General features: G+C 41.0%; 1 long non-coding RNA gene across 2 annotated transcripts in view; it reads left to right on the top strand.

The window, feature by feature from the left end:
- Positions 1-18,885, top strand: part of LOC107203291 — a 55,403-nt gene that overhangs the window by 14,867 nt on the left and 21,651 nt on the right. For both annotated transcript variants that reach the window (XR_004497143.1, XR_004497144.1), the window contains 6 exons: positions 1,231-1,350; positions 3,620-3,699; positions 5,488-5,639; positions 8,640-8,774; positions 11,006-11,116; positions 15,448-15,619. This is a non-coding gene — a long non-coding RNA (uncharacterized LOC107203291). The remainder of the gene's footprint in view (positions 1-1,230; positions 1,351-3,619; positions 3,700-5,487; positions 5,640-8,639; positions 8,775-11,005; positions 11,117-15,447; positions 15,620-18,885) is intronic.

Consider the following 18,885-nt stretch of genomic DNA (forward strand, 5'->3'; position numbering starts at 1 on the left):
GGAATGCAGCTGAATGTCACTGGGGAGCAAGGTATTCTATATCAGACCTACATAATGAATGCAAATTGTTTTTTTAGGATCCAAAGGGGAAAGCATAAAAGGCTACAAAAGCCTTAATTTATGATTTGTTCATTTAAAGCTTCAGACCATTAAGTAGCCATTAAATCACTATTTTATATTCTGCTAAGTGCATCTCTATCATCAGAATAAAAAGATTGTTTTAATTCCCCCTGTATCAAATAAAACATTTTAATTGAGAGCATTTGTGATAACAAATTGACTGGAATTGGAAAGTAAATTAATGCTGAGCTCTGACAACAGAACATCTTTGTGATTTTGCTTTTAGTGTCTTGTACGTGCATGAACAGTTACATTATACATAGATTTATCTGTATTTAGATTTCAATTACAAAGGTTCTACCCCAGGTAAAATTTTCATTGCACTGATAAGGTTCTCCAGGTTCATGTGTGTCACACTAACTTTTCCTGAGGAGTTCAAAATGTAAGTTTTTAACCCTTTTACCCTTAGCCTCACTGGTAAGGACCTCCATTACTTAGGCTCTGTCCTAAAATGGGGAGTAGATGCAAGCAGATGAGAGAAAATTGCACATTTTCCTCCCTTTGGATATCTCAATGTTTGTTTATATTTCCATGAAGACTAAAATGTTAACATCTGCCTTTGGCACACGGAGATTTCAAAGAACATTGATTTGGAAACATATTTTGGCATATTTAGCATTTTAGATTGCTCTTACACACTGCATTCCTGCAAGTGAACTGGTTCCTTTTCTTTCAATCATGAGCCTTCCTACTGCCAATATTGCCTGGCCTCCAATTTTCTCTGTGGGGCTGAGAAATCCCTCTCCCAGGATGAAATAATTGGAATGTGTGTAACTAAATAATGACATGCACAACTCTGCAGCAAGTTGAAGTTCTTGTGCTAAAAATGTCTGAATTCCCAGGTGGAAATATTCTAAGGAAATGCAGTTGACAATCACTGTTTTTAAAGCAAAATGTGTTGTTCTGTTTAATATAATAAATTGTGGTTAAAGCAGACCCCAATACTGAATTTTCTGAGGAAAACTTTGGCATTAGGAAAATCCCTTGAGATGCCATTTTTGGGTAAAATTGTGTGTTAATAGTTCAGAAACTGATGCATCTGGAAAGGTCACCCCGTGTCCCCCAGGAGAGGCTGGCTTGCTCCTGTAATGGCTATTTTCTCATTTACAGGGAGGTTCTCAGCATGGGGAGGAGAGAGAAGGGCTGGGGACAGGATACCTGGAGCATTGTGCAGCTGGGAAAGACAAGGAAAGGGCAATCCTGCACATCCTGGCTCACACACGCTCCCAGGTAAGCAATTCTATTACCTTGAGCCTCTCTGCCAGCCCATCTGGCCTTGCCTTAACTTGGGCAACTTTTCTGTCTGCAGCCCCTCCACCTTCCCCAGTGTTACTTCCCCTCACATGTTTCTGCTTCCTGGCTTTGCCTTTCTCCCAGATCCTCCCAATTATTGGGCAAACAACAGCAATCACAGAGAATCCCTACACAAAATCGTGCGTTTTCATGTCTGTTTTATGTGATTATTCAATAAGCTGTTAAAATCTGCCTTTAAAATACATTTAGTTTTAATCTGGTTTTAGTGGCCCTCCTGCTTAGCCATATGTGAATAATTCCTTCAGCAGTTTTCAAATTTGGTACTTTAAAATGTTCTTCAGCCTAATTCAGAGTGGGAGGCAAATGTGTGCTCTCACTGGGATTTTAAAGAACAATTATGGTTCATAGTGTGAAAGGGTATTTTCAAGGCAACATTTGCTCATTCCATTAAGATACTGTATTATTCTTTTTCTGAGGATTCCATTAATCTGTATTTGTCATTTATACAGACAGGGAATTACTCTGAAAGTGAAGGCTTTTGTCTGGTTATCTATTGATGGAAAATCACCCAGCACAGCACTTGGTTTTGCTTCAATATTTTTATTGAACTTGGAGATCCAGTTTATAAAACTGTGAATACTGGAAAGCAGAGAGAGGAATATTGTTTTTAAAATGATAAATTGTAGTTTAAATATTTCTGAAGTGCATGTTTTCATAATATTTAATAAATATTTGATTCAATTAAATTAAAATTAAATAAATATGGATGCATATTTAATTCTTTTACACCAGATTCTAAAATTTCAGTGACTGAAAACCAGATTTACACATATTTTTCAAGTGTCATAGAAAAGACTTGACTCTGAGTTGAGGATTTTTTTCTTTGGTTTGGGGAGTTTGGATTTATTTGGTTTTTTTTCCCTTTAGCAGACCTTTTTGTTTCTGCACATGAAAAATCAATCTCATGTTGGAAACTTTCTCTCCTAAGACTCCCTGCCTTTCACTTTAGGTTATCCTCTGAGCCAAATCCTGCAAGATTATAATTGATTTTAAAAGTCAGCAGCGAAAGTATTTGATCTTGGGGTGACAAACAGTCAAAGAGAAGCCTTCAGGATCAGTGTTAAACGTCAATGAAATGACATTCATGCTAGGATAGGCAAGTTACAAAAATTTAAATCCTGCTGTAATACTGACAGTAATAAATGGAAACTCAGCAAAATGAAGCTATTAGTCAACAATGTGTAATGTCATAAACTTGAACAAATGATTACAGAGCAGCTCAGGCCCAAATTAAAACCAAGCAAGCTGAAACAAGCAATATCATTGAGATGGACAAATGAATTTATCTGAGTGGATATAATGACACATTAGAATGAAAGCCAACGTTTTAGGTGATGTGTTTAAAATAATCTGGACATCATCACTCAAAATGGGCAACAGCACCTGCATGCACTGCTGCTTGTACCTGAATTTGGAATGTTGGGGTTGGCTTTTTTTTCCTCCTCTTGTGGTGCTTAAAAGAATCCATATAGAGAAGTGAAGAGAGCTTCACAACGTTCTCATGCAAATGTGCAACTAATTTAGTGTCCAGAGCACCTTAAACAATGCTGGTGTGCAGAATGGCAAGGCAGCAAAGAGCAAGGCTGAATTGAATTGACCTGGCATGAAAGAGCAGAAAGCAGCCTGAAGGCACTTGGCCATAGGAAGGGACTGTAGGATGCTGGAAGCCTCTTGACACAACCTCAGAGACAGCAAGCACAACACTGCTTCCAGGAAAGCAGCCTTCTACTGCACCTATCTGCTTCCTGAGCCATGAGAAATACAAATAATGAGAGAAAAGCAGGTGTTTTCTGGGAAAACAATTACATAAATAGCACAGCACGTAGTGTTGTGTTGTAATCTTAGGTGCAGCTTGTTTCCAAACGATGCAAAACAGTGTTGAGGGTTTTTAATGACAAATCTATCGATGCCATAGAAAGCTGCAATTTTTCTGCTAAGGTCAAGTGTTCCAAATTACACCTTGAGCATCGTCAGCAAATGAGGCAGTGAGTATAGTGCTGATTTTTCTGCAGCAAGAATGCTAAGTGGAAGTGTTGGAATAGTCCAGCTATGGTATATAAATATATTAAGAGACAATTAATGCTGAAACAAAAATTTCAAAGTATGCATTAAACTGAATGCTACCACTTAAGTCATACAAAGTTTTAGTATTTTTAGTAATTATGTGTTTTTTGCTTTCTTGAAGGTTTAGAACATCAGATGACTCTTAGCAGATGTGAAATACTTCTGGAAGCCCAACAGTCATACCCTTTGGACCACCCTGCTGTAAGTTACCAATCTTTGTTAAAATAGAGTATATATTATTTCTTTTTAGTCTGAGAGCCTCTGAAACTCCTGCCTTTTCAGTTTGCTTACTTTTTTAAGTAGAAGCATTGGCTTCTGAGTTTTATGTCTCATCCAAGATGTACTTTATCAGGACAGACCTGATTTCAGTTCATTTCATTATTTTTTATCCCTGGAAGTAGGAAATGGCATGCAGATCTTTAATCTATGTCTGCTTCCCAAAATTATAAATACAGGTATGAGACTCAATGCAGTGTGTTTGAAGTGTAGCTGTGTAATAGAGGAGTAGAAAGTCAAGTGAGGATTTCATTTTCATTCCAGGCCCAAATATTTAATCATCTCAGAAGAAAAGTAGCCCACTCAATTTAGTCCATTCATGTGCCTCACTCAGTGGGTGTCTGTCAGGTACTTGATCCCCACTCTGGGTGTTGAAGGGCTCTGCCTTCCTCCACAAAGCAGCATCAGTCCAATTCCATGTCCTTCGTTATGGGAGCTTTGTGTGGTCTGAGAGCAGGGAATTACCTTTGAGAAGTCAATAGTCATGACTCCAGCTTGCATTATTCACATTCATGGAGCACCTTCTACTAGTGCTCACAAGATGATTTTTAAATCTTTCATTAATGCTCTGAAGTCTAGGCCTGCTCAGCCCTCATCAAAGCCAGTGGAAGATGTTTTATTGACTCGAGGAAAGCTGGCTGAAATCAATGGCTTGAAGGTCTGTCTGCCCTCATTCCTCCTTTCCTTTCTTCCTTCCATTTTCATTTCTGTGGTGGCTTTCCTATCTGCATCTCCAGGTGACACAGGGAGATAGGCACTCAACTCAGACACAAATGACAAGCCAAAATAAACTAAACAATTCCCATCCTCTTATCTAACATTTTCAAGCTTGTGAGATGTTTTAGAGGGCACTTGGGTGACTTGGAGCCAGCTGGTGCCCTTGTAGCACTCTGACTTGGCCATGTTTTCAGTCCTATTTCCAAGGGCTTTCTGGTTTGGTTTTTTTTTTCCCCTTGGTTGTGCTAAAAGCTGCTTGTTGCCTTGACAAATATTTGTTTCCAATTCCGTGTATGTAAACATCTAACATAAAATTGTCTCAGGATTCAGTATGCGGATGACTGCTGCACTTCTGTTTACCGGAGTTCAAAACCTGGGCAAACAGCAATTTGTTTGGGCTGAATAAGTAATACCTTATTTTGGAGGGCCCAAATAGCCATGTAATTATTTTGAATTAAGAAATTACCATATCATTTCAGGCTCATTACATGGGTATTTATTCTCAGCAGATTATGTGCAGGCTGTTACAATAGTAACTAGTGTAACTTTTGTTTGGAAAGGGGAACAGGGTAGTAATGAGAGGAGGAAGGGGCCTGTGGTGAGCCTGCTGTCTTTGCAATGAGAATGCCACCCCAGAAGTGTGGAGCTCCATTTTCAAGTGGAAAAGACCTATTGTTCTTCCATAACATTTTAGGGGAGATGCAAATAGCAATAATGCACTATTTATTTTTGTTTCTATATTTCACACAAGGAAACCCATCAGCTTTGTGAGCTGTAACTCAGCTGTTGACCCATTGGCAAAGTACTGCAATAGTATAAATAAAAATCAGCCAACCTGGGTAACAATGCTTAAGACATGTGTATTCCTAGTAGGCAATAGGTGGTTGTAATTCCCTGAGGAACAGCCTTGACATCAGATGGGATTTCCATGCCTTTAGGACTCCCTTATAGAGCAGCTAATGGGCTTGTTAATGCCAAATCCCTTCATTTTCTCAGTGTCCATCGTGTCTGTACCACACTGCACTGCACTGGTCTTGTCATCCAGGAGAGCCTGACCCTGGACAACGGGATCAACAAGCTCTGAAGAGCCTCCAGTCCTCAATTACCTTCCAGCCCTGACATCCCCAGTCCAGCTGCCTCAGACTGGAGTAAGATCGCTCTTGGTTTCCCTTCATGATTAAATGCTTATTTAATCTCTCTAATCTTCTTAGCACCAGCACACAAAAATCTGAGAAATTTTTGTTGTGAGGTGGAAATTCACCTCGTTGTGAAATAATTGCTTCTAAAGTGTTAGTCATTCATGGCATGGCTCTAATTGCATTATACTTAGGGGTTCCTAACACAACAGACATCCAGATTTACCCTGGAGCACTTTTTTTTGCAGCATTGGGTTGGGAAGCTGTAATTTGAATAAATGAAATGAGTAACCAAAGACAGACTCTGCCTCTCCCCAGTACGTCTCATTGAAAAAAACCAAAACAAAAAAAAGTGTTGTTTAGGTAATTAGCAAGATGCTGACATAGTGCAGGAAGTGTGCAGTGGATATTTTGTATTCCAGCTGAAAACAAATTAATAAACAGATTTCTGTTTAGACAAAGTAAGTTCATTTTCAGAAGGGAGAAATTCTTATTTTTTCAAGACCAAAGGTGAAAGAGGCAGTGAGAGAAGAAATGTTCATGAAAGTTGTTTATTTGTGAAAGGGAAAGCCACAGCATTGAAAAAGCCCTTAGGTCTGTTATACAGCTGTGAGACCCTGGGTCTTAGACTGGAGGAGATAATGACTGTCTGCTGCTCAGCACAAGGGAAACCAAAAGAAGGGTTGAGGGATGGCAGTGTTTTGCTGGGATACACAGCAACAGGAAATTACAAAATTCTACCTTGGTCTCTTCCCTGTTTTCTCCTCCACTCCCATGAAGTAATTCCATCCAAGCTGCTTTCCTCAACTTGACAATTTGCTCCCTGTCATGTAGTCAGGGCTTTGCTGGAAGTCACAACTCACTTCTTATTCAGATTCAGTGCATCTCCTGCTTTGGTCTCATCCCTTTAAAAAACTGGCTTGATTTCAGGTAATTAATTCAGGTCAATGCATTCCTTCCACAGATGGTTGGAAGTAGGCTCTTGTCCAAAGGCTTGGATGATTTGCATGTCCAGTGAGGTTGGGCTGATGTTAAGGAGCTGAACATTGACCAACTCATCTAAATATGAGCTAGTGGGGAAAACACAGCTACACATCTCAGACTGGTTTTTAGAGAAGTCAGTTTAGTGACAGATCATCCCATACATGTGAGATGAACATCTCATTCCTTCTTGTTGGAAAATTTACCTGTAAAATACAATCTACATATGCCTTTACACCACCCTCAAACTATTCTTGATATTTTCTTCCTGTTCCAAATTCCTGCTTTTCACTGCTAGGAAGGAGAAGCATTCTTTCAGTGTCCTTTTCTCACCCCTGATATTTTACAGTCCTCTTAGAAAAGGTACAGGGAAGATGTGCACTTTCACAGTGACCCTTCACAATATATATCAATAGATGGCAGCAGCTGAACCTCCTTGGAAAGAACATCCCTGGAAAAATGTCATAATTGGCTTTTTCCGTAAGACAAAAATGAATGCACTCTTTATGGGTTAAAAAGAGTGCAAGTTATTTCATAAATCAGGGTCAAAGGACAATTTCCCTTTTTCATTCTCAAAAGTATTGATATCCAAAGTTGCTTAGAATAGCAGCAAGTTTGCTTGAAGCCATACATTGAAAGACTCCACAGGTTTGAAACCGGGATCAGAAGCCAGGATCAGTTCAAGTCTATGAATCTTTCATTGGAAGCTGGTTGGAGACTTGCTGCTGATGACCTGGCCATGATTGTCACCTACAGAGTATCAAAACCTGCACTATAATTTAGAGTCAGAGAGTCTGGCATCCCAGCTTGACCTGGGGAATTTCCCAAATGTTTTCCTAATGCCTGCATAAATAATGTACTGCAGACTCATAAATACAACATAATTTAATTTGTTCATAGTATCCTGTATTTGATCATGTCTATTTTAATATCTCCAGCTTATATGGAAAGAGAAACTCAGAGTACTCTGTAATCAACATTGTTTTAATGGAGTAGCTCCAAAAAGCTGGTCTGTGAAATCAGTAACTCAAGAATTTGATTATTTCCTACAGAAAACATAAAACCAATGAAATTTGTGATTGGAAGTTATGAGATGATTTAATCCATTCCATTTCAGTGAGGCAGAATCCAGACCATGCACATCTGGTCCCTACATGCTGACCAAAAGCAATAATGTTGCCTGGCCAATGGAAAAGATAATTGTTCAAAAACAGTGAAGGATTTCCATGACCCCAAGCCCCAGTCTCCTTCAGTGGCAGTTCATTCTTTTCCTTTCACAGCTCCTTATTTTCCTGTTGTTATTGTATTGCTGGAGAAGTTTTGACAGAACCAAAATCTGTTTGTGCATATGTATTATATATTTTAAGTGAAAACTCATTTTGCAACATCACATAGATTTTTAGATCACTTAGATTTTTCTCATCAGAAGCAAAATGTCACTGAAATTAGCATAAGCCAGTAAATTAAAGCATATGGCTGCTGATGTATCAAAACTTCTTGAAGGGGAAAACACAGCCCTCTGGCAGAACATTTCTGAGCACTTTATCATCTGAATTCCTGGGTCTGTGGAAATATTTTATTTGTGCTTATTTGCAAGCGCAGTTTTTAAAATCTTGATTGTGGTTATCCAAATTCTTTTGTTTATAATTCAAAGTTTTCCTGCTTCTCCCTTCCTGCAAGTGTTTACATGATGCTCCAGTGAGAAACATTCAGAACTGATATGTTTTTGTGACAGCTCATCTGTGAGCAGGCAGGGGAAATGCCCTGCCTGGTAATTGGCAAACTGGTATTTGCACTTCTCTAGTTGAGTTCAGAGGATGGCAAAATTCTGGAAGCTCTCCCTCAGTATTACCTCAGTCCTGTGAGCCCTGAATTAGCAGAAGGGTGTTGCAGCCTGAGAGAAGCCATTTTTCCATGAGATATAAAGAGCACTTTCCCTGGATAGAAAGGTATTAGGGAAATTACTTTTGTGTGCTATTATGAAATGGCTTGCAGTGGTCAGTTTATAATGTGTTGGTATTATTAATTCAGGCTTTGGAAGCATGAAGCATTGCCAGACCCCACTGGGTTACAGCCTGCCCACCCCAGAACTACAGGATAACTCCAGCTTCCCAAAAATCCCAGCTGAATGCAGGTCTAGGAAAGGCAGCAGACAGAGGCAAGAAGGTAAGGAACTGGTTGGTGTTAGCCAACAGAATCATTGAAATGCAGGAGGCTTTGGCTGGCCTTACTGTAAGATCTATAGGAGGCAACACAAATAGCACTTCCCTGGAGGAAGGAGCCCGTGTTTTCTGTGTTTTTTTCATGATTCTGCCCTCCTTGCTCTGGTCCCTCTGTCTTTCACAAGATAAAGCTGGCAATATAGACAGCTTCGTGCCTCTGTATGCAACTCAGAGATGAGTTTTTAATCCAAAAGTGAATTTTACTTAGCTACAAGATAATACAGTGCACTCAGTTTGCCTGAGATAGATTTTTAATGAGGAAAGCACCTTAAGTAAATGGGTGAAGAATGTTATCCATCATTTTTCCCAAATGACAATCCATGATTTCACTCAGACATCCGTCAGCCCCACAGCAGTTCATTTTGCTAAATCAGATGCTAGACATAGCTAAACAACAACACTGCTAAAAGCACCCACTGGGCAAATAATATTACTATTTGCAGTAGCACAGAAGTCTTAAATTCCTCCAGCTGTTTCCAGGGGTGTGTCCCAGTGCCCCTTCCTCTGCTAACAAGGTGCACAGGCCACGGTTTGTATTCCCAGATCAAAAAGAGAGGATTGAAGCAGACACGTGTGTTTTTCTCAGTTCTTTCCAAGTCCAAAGCTCAGATATTATCTTTCCTGCAATCACATTCAAACTGTTCTCAAGTCCAAGGGCAAAAATGAAAGGATTTAGCTTAATAAAATTCACCTTTATCTGCTTAAGGTATCTCTCCAGAGCAGAGCCCAAGTCTGTAAGCTGCACCCAGAACTCCATTCCCATTTTTCAGAGCAGTGTAGAGTCTCTATATGGAAGTTTGTGCTCAAAGATCTGCTGTGAAGAATTAAGCAGGATTTTTCTTTCCACAGGCTTTTTTATAAGTAAGAAAATCTATCCTTACTTAATATAAAGAGGAAAAAAGCTCCAAGCTGCCAGAGGGAGAAGGTGGATTTCCAAGGATTAAAAAACCCCAAACACACTTCATAATGGCTGAGCTTTAAAGAAAATTGTCTGATACTTTTTTCCAAGATAACTGTTTTTTTCAGTAACGAGGTTTTAGAAACCTTTTCCTATAATAAGAAATTCTCATCTATAGTTGGGACCTTTCTCAAAGATGCATATTATACTATCCTGGTCTAAATTTCTTTGTTAATGCCAGGAAGAACAGAGTTTCCTTTTCAACAGATGGCTAGTATTAATTGTACAGACTAAGACTTTGGCATGTAATGTTACATGCAGGTGCTCAGGAATAAAAAAGTAGTTTCATTCCAAAGTGCTTGTTACTTCACATCACCAGGATAAAAAGGATTGCTTCTTAAAGTCTACATGTACTTGTATGCAGTTCAGTGACACAATGGTGGTGCTGGTGTGGACACAGCAACAATAATGTATCTTTTATAAACATTTAGTTTTAGCTGGGAAAGATCCCAAGCAGAGTAAATGACAATCTGTTTCTATCTTTTCTTTGGTCACTTCACCCCTAGAAAATTAAATAGAGAAAAGAAAGGGGGTAAATGTATAATACCATGAGTTCTCTTTGCTTCCTATCATTTATTTCCCATCCTGCTATTCCTTTAGCTCCAGAGCTCCAGATGGTGGTTGCACTGTGGGGCTCCTGGAGGCACTGTGTAGGTTTAAGCACCAGACCGTCAGAATCCCAGCTGCTACCTAACAATCAAGTCCTGATTCTACTTAAGCTGATTTTTTTCCTCTTCTTAATTATTTTTCTTTCCACTAGAGTGGAGTCAAGTTTAAAAAAAAATTAAAAGGTGTATAAAAATGTAGAAGAAACATAGATATTACTACCAACATTTTACTCTTCTCCTTAACCTCCCAGACTGCAGAAGATTCACAGCCTCTTTTTGGTCAGGATTATTGGGATGATACATAAAGGCTGTAAAGTTTGTTCCACAGTCTCAAAGTCTTCTATCAAACTCATTCAAATTTGCAAACTTTCACTGTGCTTTGGCAGCAGAACTTGATATTTTCCTCAGATGTCTTTCCCCGGCAGCATTATTTAAGTATTTCCTTGTGTTCACTCACCTGTGGTCATTAGGACAAAAATCATAACAGGGTTTATTAAGTTTGACCTGATCCACTTGGTGCATTCTTTGGTTCCAACCAAAGGATGAAAAATAGTCAATACTCTCATTTCTGTTAAACCACTTGGGTAATGACTTCATCTTTCTTCTCAGGATGAAATTGTCCCCAGGAGCTGTCCCTGTCCCCTGTGGGTACTACTGCACCAGCAAACTCCAGAGGGTCCCTGAGTCCAGAGACCTCAAGTGCAGTCAGCTCTTTGTAAGGTGAGATCTTTGCTATCACTCCTCAGAAGTCCTTGGAAAGGAGCCAGCAAATCCAAGTCTGCTTCAATCAGATGCCTGGCATGGGGAGAGGATCCTGGAACATGCAGTGGGGGAGCTGCCAGTCAAGAGTTGATGTCTCCCTTATCGTCTCTAGAATGAATTAGACCACAGGCTCAGAGATGACCTCCAGCAGTGCTTTAACAATTTTAGCAGGACAGGTGATGGGAATATGGATGATTTACTAATGTTTTCTCCAGCTCAGTTTTTGCCCTGTCCCCAGACTGACCCGCTGTCATGTTTAGTAACATCAGCATGCTTATTTTGCCTTCTGAAAATACACTTTCTTTATAACTACAAATTGCCAGGGGTCTTGTTTTAGTAGCGAGAGAGTTTTGCTATAGTGCAAGTTGTGTGCTGGAATTCCCAGAGGCTGTGGAAGCAGTTCTAATATTATTGTTTCAATCTAAATAAATATGATAAAGATATACAGAAAGCCGTTAGCCAAGAACCTTGAAAACTCATTCCTGTACGTGCTTTCTGCTAGAGCCGTGGCATTGCAGCAAATGGAAAAAATCTTACCAAATGACAATTTTACCATGTGATTAGTTCAAATATCAGAAGAAACCTGTGGCTTTGCAGCCCTTAATTAAACCATAGGTGCTTCTTTGTTTCCCCTTCCTCTGTATGTTTTACTTTTATCAAGGATGGGGAGCCTGGAAAGCCTCAGGGTTGTGCTGTGTCTCAGAAATGGCTGTGAGCTGGCACTCCAAGGCTGATGCAAGGCTGTGGTTTGCTGGGAATGAGCTTAGTGCTCTTGCTGGGACTGGGAATCACAGACTGGAACTAAGGTGATAGACCATTCCCAGGTTTAATCCTGTCAGCTTCAGGGAGCCTCCTGCAAAGTGCTTGCTTTTAGTTCATTTTGGAGGACTTCAAAGAGCATGAGGAGAACCCTGTTTTCAAGCCATACAACTTGTACATTTTTCCAGGCAGGGAAAGGATCTGTCTTCTGTTTCAGCTTTTAAAATTTGATATGTAAGAGGAACTGTATTTCTTTTCTCAGGCTGCAAGAGTAAATAATGTATATTCTGTCTAACTGCTGTTTCTGCAGTTTCATTATATGATTTTGCTTGATTCGCCAGTATATTTAAAATATAGAAATAATTATTTCTGAGATAAATTTAAAAAAACCCCAAAAACTATAAAAAGCATCTTGGAAGAATTTTTGGGGCACAAGTTCTGTCCCTTGCATTTCAGGAACAGACACTTCTGGAGCTTCCTCCCATGTGGAATGTTCCCAGACTTATATCTGGTTTGTGATCAGTTCTGTCCATTTTTTTTCTTACCTGTTACAAACTCATGTAAAGTCCTGGCTAATTTAGATTCTAACATAATCAAGGATTTTTCTTGTTCATAACAATTTATTGAGCTGTGCAAAGACAGTGCTATTGTAAGAGTTTTTAGATGGTCTGTTGTCTTCTAAAAGGGCAGAAAATGCACATGGCTCAAACAATCAGCTGTACCTGCTCAGACTCACTAAATCATAAGGAGTCAAAGCAATGCAGCAACACTCTGTATTTATGGAACACTGATGCCACATGGCAGTGGAATTGTAAAGGAAGTGCTTGGTACATAAAAAATTAATACCTAGAGGGTCCCTTTTGGTGTGGTGATAAGTGTTGCTCCATGTGTGAACATAATCCCCTCAGAACAGCAGTTTACTAGATGTGCTGGAGATTATTGAACAAAATACAAGCTGAGGTCACATTTGGGTTTTCATTGGGCAAATCACTATCATTTTCTTCTCAATCCAGACTAAAATTGCAGTGTTGCAGGAGGCACTCAGGTTTGGTGCTCACCAAGGGGAGGTTGATACCTGTGCTCAGAGCAATTCAGAGCTACGCAGAGGAAAACCAGCAAGTCATAATGTACTTCTATTAGTTATGAGAACAAGTGTGCTATCTGACCTCAGGAGCTGTTTGTTAAATATTGAATCATGACCAGATGCCAGAGAGGTGGCCACTGAGTGCCACACAGGGATGGACAGCTGCAGCAGTATGAATACACACTGACATATCAGGGTGAGACGTAGAGAGGGGTATTTACAATATTCACTTGGAACAGAAGTTCCACCACCTCTGCTTTAGAACCCATTTGTTATGTAATGTATCCATTTTGAGAAATGTACAACTTAAGCATTTGCAACTATAGCTATATACCAGGAGGGCTGATTTGAACCTAAAGCTGAAGAAATCACACTGAATTTATTTGTTTATTATTTCCAACTTAACGGTCTCATGCAAAATGCAAGAGTTTATTTTAGCGGCAATCATAAAAATGAATTATTTGTTTCTAGACATAGTCTTTGCTAATTTGTGCCACAGTAAATTTTTTTTTAGTCAATTTTGTGTCGTTAGCCACAGCTCCTCATATGCATTTCCATACAGCCCCAGACAAACAGCTGTTAGAACTGGGAAAGCAGCAGCAGAGTTGCTGGTGCTGTACAGTGGAGCTTGAGTAATTAGGCCAGCACTTAATGTGGTTAGAGTGCAACTAACTCAAAGTGCAAGGGAAGTATGGAGAGGGAGGGTCACTAACTCTGTGTGTGTTCAGCCATGAATTTCATCCCTCACTTCTGCCCTCTCTCATGTGGAATTTCTCCTGCCTGTGTAACTTGGGAGATAATGTAAATGCAGCGTCAGGACATTAATGAGACCAACCCCTTTAAGTTTTAAGGTTTGACGTTTTTCCCCCCAGCCTCTGGTTAATGATGTGACAGTTTGTTGCTACAGGAGAGAGAGAGAACTGCATCTGTGGTAACTAAAGGTCAGATGCCCTAGGCTGCATGGGCTGCTGTGCTCATCACTACTGGGGAGAAAAGAGAGGGCTCATGGTTTGTCAGTGTTAAGAGTGGCCTCACAAAAGATATGTATTTGAAATAACAATGGTTTGAAGTGGCATGTTACTAACCTCCAGTTCTGAATTTAAAAAAAAATACCACTAAAACTCTCAAGCCCTTGAATATTTAATGATGGCTGAACAAACTTGGAGTGACCCAAGGAAGATGGAAAGTCACAGAAGTTAATGCTCCCAAAATGCAGCAGAGCTCAGTAGTCCTTAAAAGCAGTTAAAGAGCTTTTACCATCTGTTAAGTAATTACCTATCATCATTAGTTATTAGGAGTAGGAAATGATGTAAAGGGCATAAACATGATAGAAAAAGAACAGCCAGCTTCTTGTGGGTTTCTTGAATTAGGTCATAAAAACGTGGTTATTAATACTGAAATAGCAATGGCAAACATTTACAGACAAGGTTGTAGCTGCTCTGCTTTAAAAAGAAAAACATTACATTTTTCCTAACAGTTAATATTTAGTTCAAGTCTTGTAGTTGTTGCCAGTACGAAATGAAATCTATTATAATATTCATCTCCAAAAAACAACATAAGATGAAGAAGATTTAAGGTTTCTAAATTCAATGCATTATAGCTCAGCTAAAACCAATTATGGAAAACCCAATTTGAGGATCATGGCTTGGAACAGATTAAAACCAAGTAACCAAAAACCCCAAAAGCTGTGTGTGCTTTTAAGCTGCATGATTTTACATGCAAGCATGCACATATTTTTACTTATATATCACTACGGGCTTCCATGGCCCTAATTCTGATTTCTTTTTTCCCGCTTTTTAGTCAAAATGTGTTCCCCAAAATGCATTTCTTTCAAGCTATTAGCTGCATATCTTTAAACATTCTGCACGAATTTCAGTCTGTAGGTCTGAGGCTGCATAGAGATCCCTGGGTACATCCTTTGCTATTTTTTAGTCTTATTTCCTTCAGCAAGGTGGTACTTCTCACTGCAGGTTCCTAACACACATTAGAGTTAGAGAAATGTCCTGTCCTGACTGTGTGCCTTGAGACAGCAGTGTGAGACACTATTGATCCCCAAACAGTGCTCAAGCAAGTGGCCACTAAGTGGCACAACCAGAGTAGAAATGCAGGAAACTGCAGGAACTGTCTAGAAATCAAAGACAAAGTCCTGTCTAAGCTGTCCAGGCTAAACCTGGAATAACAAAATACCAGTGTGAGAAGTGGAGAAATCTTGTAAATAAAAATTGAGAACTCCAGACACTGCTGTGGCAGATGATCAATAAAATGTCCAATAAATACCAAGAAGGGGGAATTAGGATGGCAAAACCAGGGCCACTGGGGTAAGAGAACACAGGGTAAGCTGTGTAATGGAGAGACAAGGAAATGAGAGGCTCCTTTCAAGAAGCTCCATGCCTGATCCATGCGGTTGTTCCCAACATAATCCCATCTGACTTGCTTTTCCTTGCAGGAGGGACACAGTGTGCAATCCCTGGCCTTGGGGGATGCCCACGTGCTCACCCCAGCCCTGACCACGGTGGGAGCACTTGGGGACTGCCCTCCACCCCGTGCCCTTCAGGACCCTCTGTTTGCAGCTCGGGCTCTGTGGCTGCAGGCGTTGGAGGACTGCGATATCTGCACGTGTATGTAAGGCCTTCTTGCTTTCTGGGGGTTCTTGGCAAAGTCCAGACAGTAATACTGAAGTATTTTGTTTAGTTAGAGTCACTTTTCCCTGGGTCATTTTTTTTTTTTTTTTTTTTAATATGAAGTTTGCTCTATATAAAATGTGCCACATATTTAAAACAAAAACAATTTTATTTTGGCTTTGCCTGCTGCGAGTCTAAACATTTAGGTGAAGAACAGAAGCATTGGGTTTGTGTTGCCAAAATCTTACTCATAAGGTACTTTATCCCATTATTTTTTCCATCTGTTTTGTCTCTCAGGGATTATTGCAGCAGCTTAGGAGTTTGATTTATTTCCACCAAGGCATAGGAAGAGAATGTGCGGAGAGGCAGAAGTGCTTAAAACCACAGTCTTAACTGCTGAAATATTCTGTTTATGAAAATACTTTCTGAATTTATATTCAAAATCCTCTGCCTGATTTGCTGAATGAGGAGAAAGAGAGAGCAGGGGAATTTTCTCTGTCAGGTCTCCACAAGTACAGCTGTGTTGAATATTTAAATATGGTATTTGCAGTCAGTGCATATTGTGATACACTTCTTTTCGGGGAACAACAATCTGTGAGAAATTATGATTGCCTTTTTATTAGAGGAAAAACAAAATATCAAACAAGCACTGAATTATATTTTAATGTAAGTTGATGTTATTTTCTATTTTAATCAAAAGCTGTTTGTGAGAGCCTCTCCCCTTTGTTGCTTCAGAGCCCGGCAGCAATTTGGGAAGTGTGTGAAGGGCAGCATGTTGTCTGGCTGATGGTGGTGGCAAAGGAGCCTCCAACAGAGGCAACAGTTGCCAAAGTGAGCACCTTTTAATCAGTGTTGTGACACCTAACTAAAAGCTGGGCTGCACAGTCCTTGAGTGCCCAAGGCCCTCTTGTTGAAGCAGCTTCATTCTGCAGAATTGCTGTGTCTACGTGGACAGCTTCATCTGCTCTCAGCCTCACCTGAAACGTGTCTCTGATCCATAAATAAATGTCCTGCTGGCACAGAGCCTCAATCCTGGGAGCTGATTTATGGACCTGCAGGATGAGCAGGCCAGCCCTCGAGGCTGGAGACTCACCCCTCCATATTTTAGCATCCAGGAGGGTGTAGGAGTGGTGAGGCTGAAATGCTGACCTTCTCACAGACTGTAATATAGCATCTGTCAGTGCAATTGGTGGGTTACTACTGGCAAATCAGCCACTAGTACACGGTTTGCTATGAAATAAGCAGAAGTGTAGCATGCCTGAAATGGAAAGGGAGCTCAGGAACCACGTGTCACCAGTTCTGTACACTGAAAAGTCCCTTTGATGTGAAAAAATGTGCAAAAATAATCAGGTTTTAGGTTTTATTCTAGAAAATTGGAGTGAGGCTACCTGAGTATTGTTGAGGAGATCACTATAAGGGCATCCCAATGGAAGAAAAGACTATGGGGTGAGTGAATCTGTCTATCAGTACCAGCACCAAACCCCTTGGTGCATTCTCACTAAGTTGGAAATGTAAGTTCTCAGCCTGTTGAAAGCAGTGACAAAGAAGGTGACAGTTAAGAAGCAAATATCAAAAATAAAGTAAAATAAATCTTTTAGCAACTGACCTCTAAATATTTAAAACTCGCAAAAAGTGTAAGAAGTGAAGCGGAAATCATTGTTGGTGCTAATATCTAAAAGCTATGAAATGCCTGCATGTGTCCAGGTGCCATTTTTAACCCAAGATGTCAGATTTCACATTAACAGAAAATTGTCACCCCCAGACTGGCATTTTTGGAACCGCTCAGTGTCTAATCAGTGACAGTAGTTAACAATTGCAAGCCTGATGCCTGGAAATCAAATAATTGTGAGTGCTGCTGCTGTGGGCTGGGGCAGGATGGTGCTGGGAGGTGCTGGCACTTTGGGTGGCCAGCAGCTGCCCACTTGACCCACTCCAATAAGCTCTTCACCACACCTTGAGCTGTTTCCTTCCATCCCTACTAGCAGGGATTTGGATGGGTCAGTGGGAACGCAGGAGCCCAAGCAGTAAATGCTCCCCTGGATTTTAACCCAGAGGCACAACAGCCATTTAACTGTAAATCTATAAATATTGCTACAAGCCTGCTTTTGTAACACTGCTTTACGTTTTTGTGTTCTCTGGAAAAGTTTTGGGGTTTTTTTAATATTGCAAAAGTAGGAAGAAATCATGGGGCTAAGATGATGATGTAGCCAACAGCGGAGGAACGAGGGAGAGCAGCGGCGCTCTGTGACAGCACAAATAAAGCACAAGCAGGGAACCACATTGCTGTCCTGATCCAGCAGAAACAACCTGGAACCAGCAGCTGTCCCCCAGACTCCAGGGCTGACACACATGGAGGGAGGGAGCCCAGAGCCACACGGGGCTCAGCTTTGGGGGGTGAGCTGGGGGAGTCCTGCTGGGTGTGAAGTTTCAGAGTTTTCTATGGCTGTGGTGCTTTTCTGTGGAGTCAGTGAGGTGAAGCAGCCCCTGCAGGATCAGGCAGGAGGTACAGATATCCCTAATTGGGCATCCAGGGGCAAGGAGGACATGGCAGAGGTATAAAGAGTGACCAGGGAATCGGGGGAGCTTTGAGGCTGCTTTGTCCCAGCATGTGCAACTCCATGCTGAGCCTGGTGGTGCAGAGGCTGCATTGGTGGCTTTGGAGCTGAGGCCTCAAGGTCCTGTGGGTGTCAATAGCTTCAAAGCTGTGAGAAGCAGGCAGGACAGGTTCAGCTGGCCTCTCCAGCTCCCATCCCAAATGAATGTCCCTGCACACTCCCAGCCACCGTTAGGGGCGGGCCAGTGGAGACACACGGTGTGCAGTGTTGGCCGTGATGGCAGTGGCTGCTCTGGTAGCCCTGTGTTTCCCTGCCTGTTAATCCCTGCTCTCCTCAGTGCTGATTTAAGTACCTTGCTGTGACATTTGGAGATTAATGGAGCGTGCCGGCCCAGAAGGAGCTCGGAAAGGTTGTCGGATACGATCTGCATTAATCAGAGCCCATTCACTCTGGCGTGTGATCCCTTGCCTGCACAGCCACGGCTTCTGTGGCAAAAAATAGAGATAAGTAGCAAAAGCTGCTCAAGGAGAGGCCTCCCCGTGTGTGTTCCAACAGGCAGGAGAGGGATTCATCCTGGCAGTGGTTCCCTTGTATCTGTTCCAGCGGGCGATGCGCGGCGACAACGGCAGCTGCTCCTTTGCATGGCACTGCCCAGGGAACAGTACCTGTGTGTTCCTTCCCAGGGCACCTGTGTGTTCCTTCCCAGGG

This window comes from Parus major, chromosome 4 (genome assembly GCF_001522545.3).
Source record: "Parus major isolate Abel chromosome 4, Parus_major1.1, whole genome shotgun sequence".
Lineage (NCBI taxonomy): Eukaryota > Metazoa > Chordata > Aves > Passeriformes > Paridae > Parus > Parus major.